Source organism: Lissotriton vulgaris, chromosome 12 (assembly GCF_964263255.1).
Source record: "Lissotriton vulgaris chromosome 12, aLisVul1.2, whole genome shotgun sequence".
Classification (NCBI taxonomy): Eukaryota; Metazoa; Chordata; class Amphibia; order Caudata; family Salamandridae; genus Lissotriton; species Lissotriton vulgaris.
The window spans coordinates 465,199,378-465,216,110 of NC_141700.1; positions in this window are offsets into that span (position 1 = coordinate 465,199,378).

Here is a 16,733-nt window from a genome sequence, read left to right on the forward strand (position 1 = left end):
ACAGAAACTGATCCTAGGATGCTTTATTCCGGTCCAGGGAAGACATGGCTTGGCAGCTCCGGCTGAACTGTTTCCAAGAGGCACAGGATCAAGACTGATTTGCATATGGCCATGTCTGACCTGGGGTGGCTTGGTGAGCAAAATAACGATGGATTAAACCCAGATCTGTGACTGGGGGTGAATGTTTTGCCAATGTGCAATATTCAGTCCATCATCTTGTGTGTTTTGCTGTTTGCCATATGTGGGAAGAGTATGCGCAGACGTGGGTCCCGTGCTCACTATGCCACTGGAGTCAAGCTACCCTGGCTGATGACAGCTGATAGCCAGAAACCGGTACTATTATGCTTGAATCCGGTCCAGGGAAGACATGGCTTGGCAGTTCAGGCTGGACTGTTCCCTGTGAGGCACAGGATCAAGACTGATTTGCATATGGCCATGTCTGAACTGGGGTGGCGTGGCGAGCAAAATAACGATGGATCAAACCTAGATTTGTGACTGGGGTGAAGGTTTTGCCAATGTGCAACATTCGGTCCATCATCTTGTGTGTTTTGCTGTTCGCCATATGTTGGAAGGGTATGCCCAGACATGGGTCCCCTGCTCACTATGCCACTGGAGTCAAGCTATCCTGGCTGATGATGGCTGATAGCCAGAAACCGGTCCTAGGATGCTTGATTCCGGTCCCGGGTAGACATGGCTTGGCAGTTTGGGCTGGACTGTTCCCATGAGGCACAGGGTCAAGACTGATTTGCGTATGGCCATGTCAGAACTGGGGTGGTGTGGTGAGCAAAAAAACGATGGATTAAACCCAGATCTGTGACTGGGGTGAATGTTTTGCCAATGTGCAACATTCCGTCCATCATCTTGTGTGTTTTGCTGTTCACCCTATGTGGGAAGGATATGCCCAGACGTGGGTCCCGTGCTCACTATGCCACTGGATCAAGCTACACTGGCTGATGATGGCTGATAGCCAGAAACTGGTCCTAGGATCCTTGATTCCGGTCCAGGGAAAACATGGCTTGGCAGTTCGGGCTGCACTGTTCCCATGAGGCACAGGGTCAAGATTTTCATATGGCCATGTCTGAACTGGGGTGGCATGATGAGCAAAATAACGATGGATTAAACCCAGATGTGTGACTGGGGTGAATGTTTTTGCCAATGTGCAACATTCGGTCCATCATCTTGTGTGTTTTGCTGTTCGCCCTCTGTGGGAAGGATATGCCCAGACGTGGGTCCCGTGCTCACTATGCCACTGGAGTCAAGCTATCCTGGCTGATGATGGCTGATATCCAGAAACCAGTCCTAGGATGCTTATTCCGGTCTAGTGAAGACATGGCTTGGCAGTTAGGGCTGTACTGTTCCTATGAGGCACAGGGTCAAGACTGATTTGCATATGGCCATGTCTGAACTGGGGTTTCGTGGTGAGCAAAATAATGATGTATTAAACCCAAATCTGTGACTGGTGGTGAATGTTTTGCCAATGTGCAACATTCTATCCATCATCTTGTGTGTTTTGCTGTTCATCCTATGTGGGAAGGGTATGCCCAGACGTGTGTCCAGTGCTCACTAGGCCACTGAAGTCAAGCTATCCTTGCTGATGATGGTTGATAGCCAGAAACCAGTCCTAGGATGCTTTTTTCCGGTCCAGGGAAGATATGGCTTGGCAGTTCCGGCTGGACTGTTCCCATGAGGCACAGGGTCAAGATTGATTTGCATATGCCCATGTCTGAACTGGGGTGGCTTAGTGAGCAAAATAACAATGGATTAAATCCAAATATGTGACTGGGAGTGAATGTTTTGCCAATGTGCAACATTCCGTTGATCATCTTGTGTGTTTTTCTGTCCGCCCTATGTTCGAAGGGTATGCCCAGACGTGCGTCCCATGCTCATTATGCCACTGGAGTCAAGCTATCCTGGTTGATGATGGCTGAAAGCCAGAAACTGGTCCTAGGATGCTTGATTCCGGTCCAGAAAAGACATGGCTTGGTAGTTCGGGGTGGACTGTTCCCATGAGGCACAGGGTCAAGACTGATATGCATATGGCCATGTCTGAACTGGGGTTTCGTGGTGAGCAAAATAATGATGTATTAAACCCAAATCTGTGACTGGTGGTGAATGTTTTGCCAATGTGCAACATTCTATCCATCATCTTGTGTGTTTTGCTGTTCGCCCTCTGTGGGAAGGATATGCCCAGACGTGGGTCCCGTGCTCACTATGCCACTGGAGTCAAGCTATCCTGGCTGATGATGGCTGATAGCCAGAAACCGGTCTTAGGATGCTTGATTCCAGTCCAGTGAAGACATGGCTTGTCAATTCGGGGTGGACTGTTCCCATGATGCACAGGGTCAAGACTGATTTGTAAATGGCCATGTCTGAACTGGGGTGGCGTGGTGAGCAAAATAACGATGGATTACACCCAGATCAGTGACTGGGGGTGAATATTTTGCCAATGTGCAACATTGCGTCCATCATCTTGTGTGTCTTACTGTTCCCTTATTTGGTAATAGTATGCCCAGACGTGGGTCCGGTGCTCACTATGCCACTTGACTCCAGCTATCCTAGCTGATGACGGCTGATAGCCAGAAACCGGACCTAGGATGCTTGATTAGGGTCCTGGGAATACATGGCTTGGCAGATCGGGCTGGACTGTTTCCATGAGGGACAGGGTCCAGACTGATTTGCATATGGCCATGTCTGAACTGAGGTGGCATGGTGAGCAAAATAACGATGGATTAAAACCAGATCTGTGACAGGGGTGAATGTTTTGCCAATGTGCAACATTCCGTCCATCATCTTGTGTGTTTTGATGTTCGCCTTATGTGGAAAGGATATGCCGAGACGTGGGTCCCGTGCTCACTAAGCCACTGGATCAAGCTATCCTGGCGGATGACGACTGATAGCCAGAAACCGGTCCTAGGATGCTTGATTCCAGTCCAGGGAAGACATGGCTTGTCAGTTCTGGGTGGACTGTTCCCATGATGCACAGGGTCAAGACTGATTTGTAAATGGCCATGTCTGAACTGGGGTGGCGTGGTGAGCAAAATAACGATGGATTACACCCAGATCAGTGACTGGGGTGAATTTTTTTCCAATGTGCAACATTCCGTCCATCATCTTGTGTGTCTTGCTGTTTGCCCTATGTGGGAAGGGTATGCCCAGACGTGGGTCCCGTGCTCTTTATGCCACTGGAGTCAAGCTATCTTGGCTGATGACGGCTGAGAGCCAGAAACCGGACCTAGGATGCTTGATTATGGTCCTGGGAATACATGGCTTGGCAGATCGGGCTGGACTGGGGTGGCGTGTTGAGCAAAATAACGATGGATTAAACCCAGATCTGTGACCGGGGGTGAATGTTTTTCCCATATGCAACATTCCATCCATCATCTTGTGTGTTTTGCTGTTCGCCCTAAGTGATAAGTGTATTCCCAGACGTGGATCCCGTGCTCACTATGCCACTGGAGTCAAGCTATCCTGGCTGATGACGGCTGATAGCCAGAAACCGGTCCTAGGATGCTTGATTCTGGCCCAGGGAAGATTTGGCTTGGCAGTTCGGGCTGGATTGTTCCCATGAGGCACAGTGCCAAGACTGATTTGCATATGGCCATGTCTGAACTGGGGTGGTGTGGTGAGCAAAATAACGATGGATTAAACCCAGATCTGTGACTGGGGGTGAATGTTTTGCCAATGTTCAGCATTCCGTCCATCATCTCATGTGTTTTGCCGTTCGCCCTATGTGGGAAGGGTATGCCCAGACGTGGGTCCCATGCTCACTATGCCACTGGAGTCAAGCTATCCTGGTTGATGATGTCTGATAGCCAGAAACTGGTCCTAGGATGCTTGATTCCGATCCAGGAAAGACATGGCTTAGCAGTTCGGGCTGGACTGTTCCCATGAGGCACAGGGTCAAGACTGATTTGCATATGGCCATGTCTGAACTAGGGTTTCATGGTGAGCAAAATAATGATGTATTAAACCCAGATCTGTGACTGGTGGTGAATGTTTTGCCAATGTGCTACAATCCGTCCATCATCTTCTGTGTTTTGCTGTTCCCTTATGTGGGAATAGTATGCCCAGATGTGGGTCCGGTGCTCACTATGCCACTTGAGTCAAGCTATCCTAGTTGATGACGGCTGATAGCCAGAAACCGGATCTAGGATGCTTGATTAGGTTCCTGGGAATACATGGCTTGGCAGATCGGGCTTGACTGTTTCCATGAGACACAGGTTCAAGACTCATTTGCATATGGCCATGTCTGAACTGGGGTGGCGTGGTGAGCAAAATACAGATGGATTAAACCCTGATCTGTGACTGGGGGTGAATGTTTTGCCAATCTACAACATTCCGTCCATCATCTTGTGTGTTTTGCTGTTCGCCCTATGTGGGAAGGATATGCCCTGACGTGGGTCCCTTGCTCACAATGCCACTGGAGTCAAGCTATTCTGGCTGATGATGGCTGATATCCAGAAACCGGTCCTAGGATGCTTATTCCGGTCTAGTGAAGACATGGCTTGGCAGTTAGGGCTGTACTGTTCCTATGAGGCACAGGGTCAAGACTGATTTGCATATGGCCATGTCTGAACTGGGGTTTCGTGGTGAGCAAAATAATGATGTATTAAACCCAAATCTGTGACTGGTGGTGAATGTTTTGCCAATGTGCAACATTCTATCCATCATCTTGTGTGTTTTGCTGTTCATCCTATGTGGGAAGGGTATGCCCAGACGTGTGTCCAGTGCTCACTAGGCCACTGAAGTCAAGCTATCCTTGCTGATGATGGTTGATAGCCAGAAACCAGTCCTAGGATGCTTTTTTCCGGTCCAGGGAAGATATGGCTTGGCAGTTCCGGCTGGACTGTTCCCATGAGGCACAGGGTCAAGACTGATTTGCATATGCCCATGTCTGAACTGGGGTGGCTTGGTGAGCAAAATAACAATGGATTAAATCCAAATATGTGACTGGGAGTGAATGTTTTGCCAATGTGCAACATTCCGTCCATCATCTTGTGTGTTTTTCTGTTCGCCCTATGTTCGAAGGGTATGCCCAGACGTGCGTCCCGTGCTCATTATGCCACTGGAGTCAAGCTATCCGGGTTGATGATGGCTGAAAGCCAGAAACTGGTCCTAGGATGCTTGATTCCGGTCCAGAAAAGACATGGCTTGGTAGTTCGGGGTGGACTGTTCCCATGAGGCACAGGGTCAAGACTGATATGCATATGGTCATGTCTGAACTGTGGTGGTGTGGTGAGCAAAATAATGATGGATTAAACTCAGATCTGTGACTGGGGGTGAATGTTTTGCCAATGTGCAACATTCCGTCCATCATCCTGTGTGTTTTGCTGTTCCCCCTATGTGGGAAGGATATGCCCAGACGTGGGTCCCTTGCTCACAATTCCACTGGAGTCCATGCTTAGCAACAATCCATCCATCATCTTGTGTGTTTTGCTGTTCCCTTATTTGGTAATAGTATGCCCAGACGTGGGTCCGGTGCTCACTATGCCACTTGAGTCCAGCTATCCTAGCTGATGACGGCTGATAGCCAGAAACCGGACCTAGGATGCTTGATTAGGGTCCTGGGAATACATGGCTTGGTAGATCGGCTGGACTGTTTCCATGAGGGACAGGGTCCAGACTGATTTGCATATGGCCATGTCTGAACTGAGGTGGCATGTTTAGCAAAATAACGATGGATTAAACACAGATCTGTGACTTGGGTGAATGTTTTTCCATTATGCAACATTCTGTCCATCGTCTTGTGTGTTTTGCTGTTTGCCCTATGTCGGAAGGATATGACCAGACGTGGGTCCCTTGCTCACAATGCCACTGGAGTCCAGCTATCCTGGTTGATGATGGCTGATAGCCAGAAACTGGTCCTAGGATGCTTGATTCCGGTCCAGGAATGACATGGCTTGGCAATTCGGGCTGGACTGTTCCCATGAGGCACAGGGTCAAGACTAATTTGCATAGACGATGTCTGAACTGGGGTGGTGTGGTGAGCAAAATAAAGATGGATTACACCAAGATCAGTGACTGGGGTGAATTTTTTTCCAATGTGCAACATTCCGTCCATCATCTTGTGTGTCTTGCTGTTTGCCCTATGTGGGAAGGGTATGCCCAGACGTGGGTCCCGTGCTCTTTATGCCGTTGGAGTCAAGCTATCTTGGCTGATGACAGCTGATAGCCAGAAACCAGTCCTAGGATGCTTGGTTCCGGTCCAGGGAAGACATGGCTTGGCAGTTCGGGCTGGACTTTTCCCATGAGGCACAGGGTCAAGACTGATTTGCATATGGCCATGTCTGAACAGGGGTGGCGTGGTGAGCAAAATAATGATGGATTAAACCCAGATCTGTGACTGGGGGTGAATGTTTTGCCAATGTGCAACATTCCGTCCATCATCTCGTGTGTGTTGCTGTTCGCCCTATGAGGGAAGGGTATGCCCAGATGTGGGTCCCATGCTGACTATGCCACTGGAGGCAAGCTATCCTGGCTGATGATGGCTGATATCAGGAAACCGGTCCTAGGATGCCTATTCCGGTCCAGGGAAGACATGGCTTGGCAGTTCGGGCTGTACTGTTCCTATGAGGCACAGGGTCAAGACTGATTTGCATATGGCCATATCTGAACTGGGGTGGCGTGGTGAGCAAAATAATGATGGATTAATCCCAGATCTGTGACTGGGAGTGAATGTTTTGCCAATGCGCAACAATCCATCCATCATCTTGTGTGTTTTGCTGTTCCCTTATTTGGTAATAGCATGCCCAGACGTGGGTCCGGTGCTCACTATGCCACTTGAGTCCAGCTATCCTAGCTGATGACGGCTGATAGCCAGAAACCGGACCTAGGATGCTTGATTAGGGTCCTGGGAATACATGGCTTGGTAGATCGGGCTGGACTGTTTCCATGAGGGACAGGGTCCAGACTGATTTGCATATGGCCATGTCTGAACTGGGGTGGCGTGTTGAGCAAAATAACGATGGATTAAACCCAGATCTGTGACTTGGGTGAATGTTTTTCCAATATGCAACATTCTGTCCATCGTCTTGTGTGTTTTGCTGTTCGCCCTATGTCGGAAGGATATGACCAGACGTGGGTCCCTTGCTCACAATGCCACTGGAGTCCAGCTATCCTGTTTGATGATGGCTGATAGCCAGAAACTGGTCCTAGGATGCTTGATTCCGGACCAGGAATGACATGGCTTGGCAATTCGGGCTGGACTGTTCCCATGAGGCACAGGGTCAAGACTAATTTGCATATGACGATGTCTGAACTGGGGTGGTGTGGTGAGCAAAATAACAATGGATTAAACCCAGATCTGTGACTGGGGGTGAATGTTTTGCCAATGTGCAACATTCCATCCATCATCTTGTGTGTTTTGCGTTCGCCCTATGTGAAAAGGGTATTCCCAGACGTGGATCCCGTGCTCACTATGCCACTGGAGTCAAGCTATCCTGGCTGATGATGGCTGATAGCCAGAAACTGGTCCTAGGATGCTTGATTCTGGCCCAGTGAAGATTTGGCTTGGCAGTTCGGGCTGGATTGTTCCCATGAGGCACAGTGCCAAGACTGATTTGCATATGGCCATGTCTGAACTGGGGTGGTGTGGTGAGCAAAATAACGATGGATTAACCCCAGATCTGTGACTGGGGGTGAATGTTTTGCCAATGTTCAGCATTCCGTCCATCATCTCATGTGTTTTGCCATTCGCCCTATGTGGGAAGGATATGCCCAGACGTGGGTCCCGTGCTCACTATGCCACTGGATCAAGCTATACTGGCTGATGACGGCTGATTCCATAAACCGGTCCTAGGATGCGGGATTCCGGTCCAGGGAAAACATGGCTTGGCAGTTCGGGCTGCACCGTTCCCATGAGGCACAGGGTCAAGACTGATTTTCATATGACCATGTCTGAACTGAAGTGGCATGGTGAGCAAAATAACGATGGATTAAACCCAGATCTGTGATTGGGGTGAATGTGTTACCAATGTGCAACATTCCGTCCATCATCTTGTGTGTTTTGCTGTACGTCTTATGTGGGAAGGATATGCCCATACGTGGGTCCCGTGCTCTTTATGCCGTTGGAGTCAAGCTATCTTGGCTGATGACAGCTGATAGCCAGAAACCAGTCCTAGGATTCTTGGTTCCGGTCCAGGGAAGACATGGCTTGGCAGTTCGGGCTGGACTGTTCCCATGAGGCACAGGGTCAAGACTGATTTGCATATGGCCATGTCTGAACAGGGGTGGCGTGGTGACCAAAATAATGATGGATTAAACCCAGATCTGTGATTGGGGTGAATGTGTTACCAATGTGCAACATTCCGTCCATCATCTTGTGTGTTTTTCTGTTCGTCATATGTGGGAAGAGTATGCTCAGACGTGGATCCCCTGCTCAATATGCCACTGGAGTCAAGCTACCCTGGCTGATGATGGCTGATAGCCAGAAACTGGTCCTATGATGCTTGAATCCGGTCCAGATAAAACATGGCTTGGCAGTTCGGGCTGGACTGTTCCCATGAGGCACAGTGCCAAGACTGATTTGCATATGGCCATGTCTGAACTGAGGTGGCGTGGTAAACACAATAACGATGGATTAAACCCAGATCTGTGATTGGGGGTGAATGTTTTGCCAATGTGCAACATTCCGTCCATCATCTTGTGTGTTTTGCTGTTCGCCCTATGAGGGAAGGGTATGCCCAGATGTGGGTCCCATGCTGACTATGCCACTGGAGTCAAGCTATCCTGGCTGATGATGGCTGATATCTAGAAACCGGTCCTAGGATGCCTATTCCGGTCCAGGGAAGACATGTCTTGGCAGTTCGGGCTGTACTGTTCCTATGAGGCACAGGGTCAAGACTGATTTGCATATGGCCATATCTGAACTGGGGTGGCGTGGTGAGCAAAATAATGATGGATTAATCCCAGATCTGTGACTGGGGGTGAATGTTTTGCCAATGTGCAAAAATCCGTCCATCATCTTGTGTGTTTTGCTGTTCCATTATTTGGTAATAGTATGCCCAGACGTGGGTCCGGTGCTCACTATGCCACTTGAGTCCAGCTATCCTAGCTGATGACGGCTGATAGCCAGAAACCGGACCTAGGATGCTTGATTATGGTCCTGGGAATACATGGCTTGGCAGATCGGGCTGGACTGTTTCCATGAGGGACAGGGTCCAGACTGATTTGCATATGGCCATGTCTGAACAGGGGTGGCGTGTTGAGCGAAATAACGATGGATTAAACCCAGATCTGTGACCGGGGGTGAATGTTTTTCCCATATGCAACATTCCATCCATCATCTTGTGTGTTTTGCTGTTCGCCCTAAGTGATAAGTGTATTCCCAGACGTGGATCCCGTGCTCACTATGCCACTGGAGTCAAGCTATCCTGGCTGATGACGGCTGATAGCCAGAAACCGGTCCTAGGATGCTTGATTCTGGCCCAGGGAAGATTTGGCTTGGCAGTTCGGGCTGGATTGTTCCCATGAGGCACAGTGCCAAGACTGATTTGCATATGGCCATGTCTGAACTGGGGTGGTGTGGTGAGCAAAATAACGATGGATTAAACCCAGATCTGTGACTGGGGGTGAATGTTTTGCCAATTTACATCAATCTGTCCATCCTCTTGTGTGTTTTGCTGTTCGCCTTATGTGGGAATAGTATGCCCAGATGTGCGTCTGGTGCTCACTATGCCACTGGAGTCAAGCTATCCTAGCTTATGACGGCTGATAGCCAGAACCCGGACCTAGGATGCTTGATTCCGATCCAGGAAAGACATGGCTTAGCAGTTCGGGCTGGACTGTTCCCATGAGGCACAGGGTCAAGACTGATTTGCATATGGCCATGTCTGAACTGGGGTGGCGTGGTAAGCAAAATAACGATGGATTAAACCCAGATCTGTGACTGGGGGTGAATGTTTTGCCAATTTACAACAATCTGTCCATCCTCTTGTGTGTTTTGCTGTTCGCCTTATGTGGGAATAGTATGCCCAGACGTGGGTCTGGTGCTCACTATGCCACTGGAGTCAAGCTATCCTAGCTGATGATGGCTGATAGCCAGAAACCAGACCTAGGATGCTTGATTCCGGTCCTGGGAAGATATTGCTTGGCAGATCGGGCTGGACTGTTTCCATGAGGCACAGGGTCAAGACTGATTTGCACATGACCATGTCTGAACTGGGTTGACGTCGTGAGCAAAATAACGATGGATTAAACCCAGATCTGTGACTTTGGGTGAATGTTTTGCCAATATGCAACATTCCGTCCATCATCTTGTGTGTTTTGCTGTTCGCCCTATGTGGCAAGAATATGCCCAGATGTGGCTCCCTTGCTCACAATGCCACTGGAGTCCAGCTATCCTTGCTGATGACGGCTAATAGCCAGAAACCGGTTCTAGGATGCTTGATTCCGATCCAGATAAGACATGGCTTGGCAGTACGGGCTGGACTGTCCCATGAGGCACAGGGTCAAGACTGATTTGCATATGGCCATGTCTGAACTGGGTTGGCGTGGTCAGCAAAATAGCAATGAATTCAACCCAGATCCGTGGCTGGGGGTGAATGTTTTGCCAATGTGCAACATTCCATCCATCATCTTGTGTGTTTTGCTGTTCGCCCTACGTTGGAAGGGTATGCCCAGACGTGCGTCCCGTGCTCACTATGCCACTGGAGTCAAGCTATCCTGGTTGATGATGGCTGATAGCCATAAACCGGACCTAGGATGCTTGATTCTGGTCCTGGGAAGACATGGCTTGGCAGATCAGGCTGGACTGTTTCCATGAGGCACAGGGTCAAGGCTGATTTGCACATGACCATGTCTTAACTGGGCTGGCGTGGTGAGCAAAATAACAATGGATTAAACCCAGATCAGTGACTTTGGCTGAATGTTTTGCCAATATGCAACATTCCGTCCATCATCTTGTGTGTTTTGCTGTTCGCCCTATGTGGGAAGAATATTCCCAGACGTGGGTCCCTTGCTCACAATGCCACTGGAGTCCAGCTATCGTTGCTGATGACGGCTAATAGCCAGAAACCGGTCCTAGGATGCTTGATTCTGATCCAGATATGACATGGCTTGGCAGTACGGGCTGGACTGTCCCATGAGGCAGAGGGTCAAGACTGATTTGCATATGGCCATGTCTGAACTGGGGTGGCGTGGTCAGCAAAATACCAATGAATTAAACCCAGATCCGTGGCTGGGGGTGAATGTTTTGCCAATGTGCAACATTCCATCCATCATCTTGTGTGTTTTGCTGTTCATCCTATGTGGGAAGGATATGCCCAGATGTGGGTCCCGTGCTCACGTGCTCACTAGGCCACTAGAGTCAAGCTATCCAGGCTGATGACGGCTGATAGCCAGAAACGAGTCTTAGGATGCTTGGTTCCGGTCCAGGGAAGACATGGCTTGGCAGTTCGGGCTGGACTGTTCACATGAGGCACAGGGTCAAGACTAATTTGCATATGGCCATGTCTCAACTGGGGTGGTGTGGTGAGCAAAATAACGATGGATTAAATCCAGATCTGTAACTGGGGTTTAATGTTTTGCCAATGTGCAACATTCCGTCCATCATCTTGTGTGTTTTGCTGTTCGCCCTATGTGGGAAGGTGTAGGAGAGTAGGGTCTGCTATCCTATGGTCACCCCAATTTTTGCTTTTTGCTTCACTGGTTTTCGACTTACTGAGGCTGTGGGCCTGCTAATCAGACCCCCAGCCTGCTGTTCTCTCTCTAAATTTGTAATACATGTGCTATAGGTACATACCACAATTGGAAATGGACTCCTTGTCAGCCCCTGTACCATGCACTATAGGTGCCCAGGGCATAGGTGCCACCAAGGCCTACCAGGGGCTGAAGCATAGCTTTTGCCACCCCTGGTTGGTTCTTAAATTGACACAACTGGCTGATCACTCAGCTGGGGCAAGTGGGTGTAATCACCCCTTGCTTAGATATAGTATACCTATATCTAAACCTATATCTGGACACATATATAGCCTGTAAGCCACTCCTATGGAAGGCCTCATCAATCCTGGAGGCAGAGTGCGTGGTTTTATGTGAGATGGTGCTCTGGCATGAGCTGAGCCTGTCTGCAGCTGTCGGGAACAACTCCCTAAGCTGATCCGGGATAATGCCATACCATATACTCTTAAGCGCATTATAATCCTCGCGGTTATATAGCAACTTTGGTTTGGCTTTATCAAAACATGTCGTGTAAGGTGTCATACGAATTGGAATACTATCCCCTCGCCAGTTCTGGCGACGGGGATAGCATTCCACCCTTCTAGAGGGAGAAGACATGTTACTTTACTGAAACGCGGTTGATTTAAAATGAGCCTCAGATCCACAAAATGGATGCCCCTGCCACAGACACGGGTCTGACCTCCTGCTGCTGACCGAAACCCGGCAGAGGAGGCCTGGACAAAGAGTTTCCTGTCACAGGGCGGTGTCAAACCACCCCAGACAGGAGATAGTGGATTGGAGTAGGGAGGTTTCAATGAAACCAGACACTGCCTGGGGAGCACAAGGCTGCCCCTTGCAGGATCCGGCCAAACCGGTTCTGGGGCCTCCCAGCCCCTGTCCCAGCGCGGCCAGGATCAAAGGAGAGGGGTGTAACCACCCCCTTCCTGGGTCCCACCCATAGGAGGGGACCTAGCAGGATGTCCAACCCCCTAGATTCGAATAAGAGGGGGAGCAGTCCCAACGGACCTCAGATCATCCTGAAGAAACATAAGAAACGAAATCTGGACCCTTCGACTTTCTACACGACGTGAGAAGACTGAAGAATCTCCCTTGTGGTCAAGGAGTGACCACCCTGTGCAAACAGGCACCATCCAGCCCTCGACCCTTGCTTTGTTGCAGTTCCCGCCGGAACTCGAGCGACAGAGATCGACGAGATCAAGCTTGCCTGCCTTCTACCTGCCCGATCCACAGTCCCTGCAGAGCTGAGACCCGTGGAGGCGACCGGAAGCGTGGGGCACGCCATCTTGAAAAGGCCACGAGACGCTGACCGTGCGGCCCACGAGTGACCCTCGAAGCTGTACACCGGGGTTTGAGAAGCCCCAGCCCCGAGCTCCACTTGCACCAAAGCTCACCCCTCCACACTCGACGAGTGCTGCGTGGGGCCCTTCTGCTTGTGTGCGCTCGACGCGTTGGCCCGGTCACTTGCCAGCTGGCTTGTGGCCCCTGTGCCGACGAACTTTGATATCCGACTTGCTTTTCTGTTTGCTCCAGATCTGCACCAGCTCCTGTGAAAAGGAGCACCCACTCTGACCCTCCTGGTTCGAGTGATAAGCAATCTCCCGGTTCCGCGTGGATTGCTTTTGCCAAGTGCTGTTTGCTACAATCTTCAAGCCGACGGTGCTGACGGCGAGAGCCTACGTGGGACAGATCGTGACCCGCTCCTGGACGTCGCAGATGCCCCAGAGCCCACGTGACAGCGGAGAGAAGCCTATCGACAACTGCCTGATTGCGCCCGACATTGCCTGGTTCCGTCCTGGTTCCACCCTGGTCACTGCTGAGTGACCCAGACTCTGTCCCCTCTGCTTTCAGGTACTTTTCTACATCGATCCACCCTTGGATCGCACCGGACACTTCTGCTTCACAGCGCCTGCAGCTGCAACAGCTCCAAGCACCCAGAACCTGCGTGACAGAACCCGACGCCACTTCGACCCTGTGCACCCACGGCCTGTGGGTGAGGTAACTTTGCAACGCCGGTGTCTTTACACTGGTACACACCTCTAGGGTCTGTGTCTAAAGTTTTGTGTTCCTAGGTTCAGCGGAAGTATCTTTTTATTCACTTTAATTGACTTTTACGCACCATTGACAGTGCATTGGTGCGCGCCGCACTTTCCGTGCTGCACCCGTCTCCTGTGGGCTACTCCCGACTTCTTCATTGCTTGTCCTGACTGCTCCCAGCGAATCTCTAGGCCCTAGGCCTAACCATTGTTCGTAAAGTGTTACTTATACCACTTTTTTGATATATGGTCTGAGTGGCCACCCGCCCTCATCCATAAACGTGCAACTTTATATGTGTAACAGTGCTTTTGATTTAACGCTTGTGCCCCTTTCCTCATAAAGAGTACTGGGGAGTAATTTAGAAATAAATACATATATTTTTATAATATATACTTGTGTGGTGTCCTTTCATTTGATTACAGGATTGTATGTGGTAAAACAGCTCGCTTAACACGACCTCTTAAGTTAAGCCTTTAAGGCTGCTTAGTCCATGCTACCACTAGGATAGCTTGTCTACAAGGTTGACTTACAACCTGACATCTTTGGGGTTTGTTTGGACTGATACCCAGTGGTTCCAGAATTGGAAACACTACCTATCAGGCCAACTTCTCACATTGGTGTGCAGCGGTGCGGATTTGAGCTTGCTGTTTGTTTTACCATTGCAATCTTTATCAAATTGAAAGATCACATTAAGTACCTCTAGGTACATATAAATCAAAAGCTTAGCATATTAAGTTCTACTGAACTTAGTAGTTGTAGATTAAAGGGATTAGCACACCCTGACTACAACTTACTAGCAAGGTACAGTAGGAAACCACTTAGTGTAGGTAAGTGCACCACTTACACCTCACTAGCAGTCATGTCTGATACAGGTAGAGCTTCAGGCTCTGCTCCTGTAATAGTTGATCCTATAGGGACAACATCCAGATATGACAACCTTAGCCACAAAGACCTGAGTGCCTTGTGCACAGCCAGGGGGCTAAAAAAGGGCAGAGGCCCTACCATTCCTTCCCTAGTAGCTCTCCTAGAAAAGGATGACCTAGATAAGGTGAGTCAGACTCCCTTAGAAACAGAGGAAGGGATAAACTCCCCTGAGAATGAGGATCTTCAAGATGATGTAGTGGAGGAGGAAGAAGAAGAGGAAGGCTCTGATGTAGAAGAGCCTGAAGATCAGGATCAGGTGGGAAACCAGGTACAGGTTGCCAGGCTTAACCAGGCCAACTTGGACCTACATGGGAATGGAGGGGGCCAGCACCACTCCAGATCTCATAACCAAATTCTCCCAGGTAATAGAAGGGAGAGATCTCTGTCAAGGGACTCTCACCTTTCTAGTGCCTCAAGAGAATCTCAAAGAGGAATGACTTCCTCCCAGAGAAAAGAGCATAGGGCCAGGATGAGGGCTGTCCAACTCCAAATAGAAAGGGAAGAGGTAGCCTTGGCTCAAGCTAAACTTGCTTTAGCAAGAGAGAGAAAATTGTGTGGCTTAGATGCCACTGGTGGCAGCAAAGTTCCTAAAGAAAAAGACAGGGCCTATGACAATAGAAACCTGACAAAAATTGTGCCCCCCTACAAGGAAGGGGATGATATCCACAAATGGATGACTGCTCTTGAGAGGGCCTGCATGGTACAGCAGGTCCCTGAGGATCAGTGGGCAGCAATTTTATGGTACTCCTTTTCTGAGAAAGGGAGGGACAGGCTCCTCACTGTTAGACCTGAGGATGCCAAAAACTACTCTGTTCTGAAGAGTGCTCTTATTGAAGGGTTTGGCCTAACCACTGAGCAATACAGGTTGTTGTTCAGAGACACCCAAAAAGCACAGACTCAGGACTGGACTGATTTTGTAGATTGTGCCACTAAGGCTCTGGAGGGTTGGCTGCAGGGAAGTAAAGTTTCAGACTATACAGGATTGTACAATCTTATGATGAGAGAACAGATCCTTAATAACTGTCAGAACCAGCTGTTGCATCAATACCTTGTTGACTCTGATTTGACCTCTCCCCAAGAATTGGGAAAGAAGGCAGACAAATGGGTCAGAACAAGGATTAAGCAGAAAAACCAGAACCAAGGTGACCAGAAGGGTGGGAATCAGAAAGATAAAGAAAAGGACCAGAAGTCTTCAGGCCCCCAAACTAGCAATAAGGAGGGGGGTTCCCAAAATGGAAACAAGAAAAAGAAGAATGATGGCCCAAAGAAACCTTGGTGTAATACCTGCAAATCAGTTTCACACTGGGGCAGTGAATGCACTAAGAAAAATCCAGTCCCCACCACTGCAGCTCCTAAAGCAACTGCACCCCCTAGTACAGTCAGCAGTGGTGGTACACAGCCAAAGGGTTTAGTAGGGTTGACCCTGGGTACTGAGGTGGAATCTGGCCTAGTCAGAATCCCCACACAGGCAGTTCTCCTATATGATGTGGACATATCTTTGCCCTCTGCAGTAAGCCCCAGTAACCTGGGCAAATATAGGCAGACTCCCTTAATTAATGAGAAACTGGCTCAGGCCTACAGGGACACTTGTGCCAGTGTCACAATGGTGGCACCTGGCTTTGTGGACCCTGGACAAATTGTACTAGGTGAAAGTTACCTAGTGACCAATGCAAGCAACTCCACTACCTCCCATAGTGTGGCTGTTGTGAACTTCTCCTGGGGAGGGGTAGATGGCCTAAAGAAAGTTGTTGTGAGTGCAGACCTCCCAGTAGACTGTCTGTTAGGCAATGATCTTGAAAGCTCAGTTTGGTCAGAAGTGGAGTACAGGACTCATGCAGAAATGCTAGGGATTTCAGCTCATGTCCTTGCAGTGACAAGGTCTCAGGCTAAGAAGTGCCTTCCTGAACCAGTGGTGGATCTTGAAACAATAGACCAACCACAACCCAAGAGAAGGAGCAAGAGGGTTAAGGCTGTGCCTTCCCACTTGCCCCAGGTTGAGGATCAGGTTTCACAGGAAACTGATTCTGCAGTCCAAGAGGAGACTGTCTCTGAGGAGCTTGAACCTGATCAGGTTGAGTTTCTGGGGACAGGGGGACCCT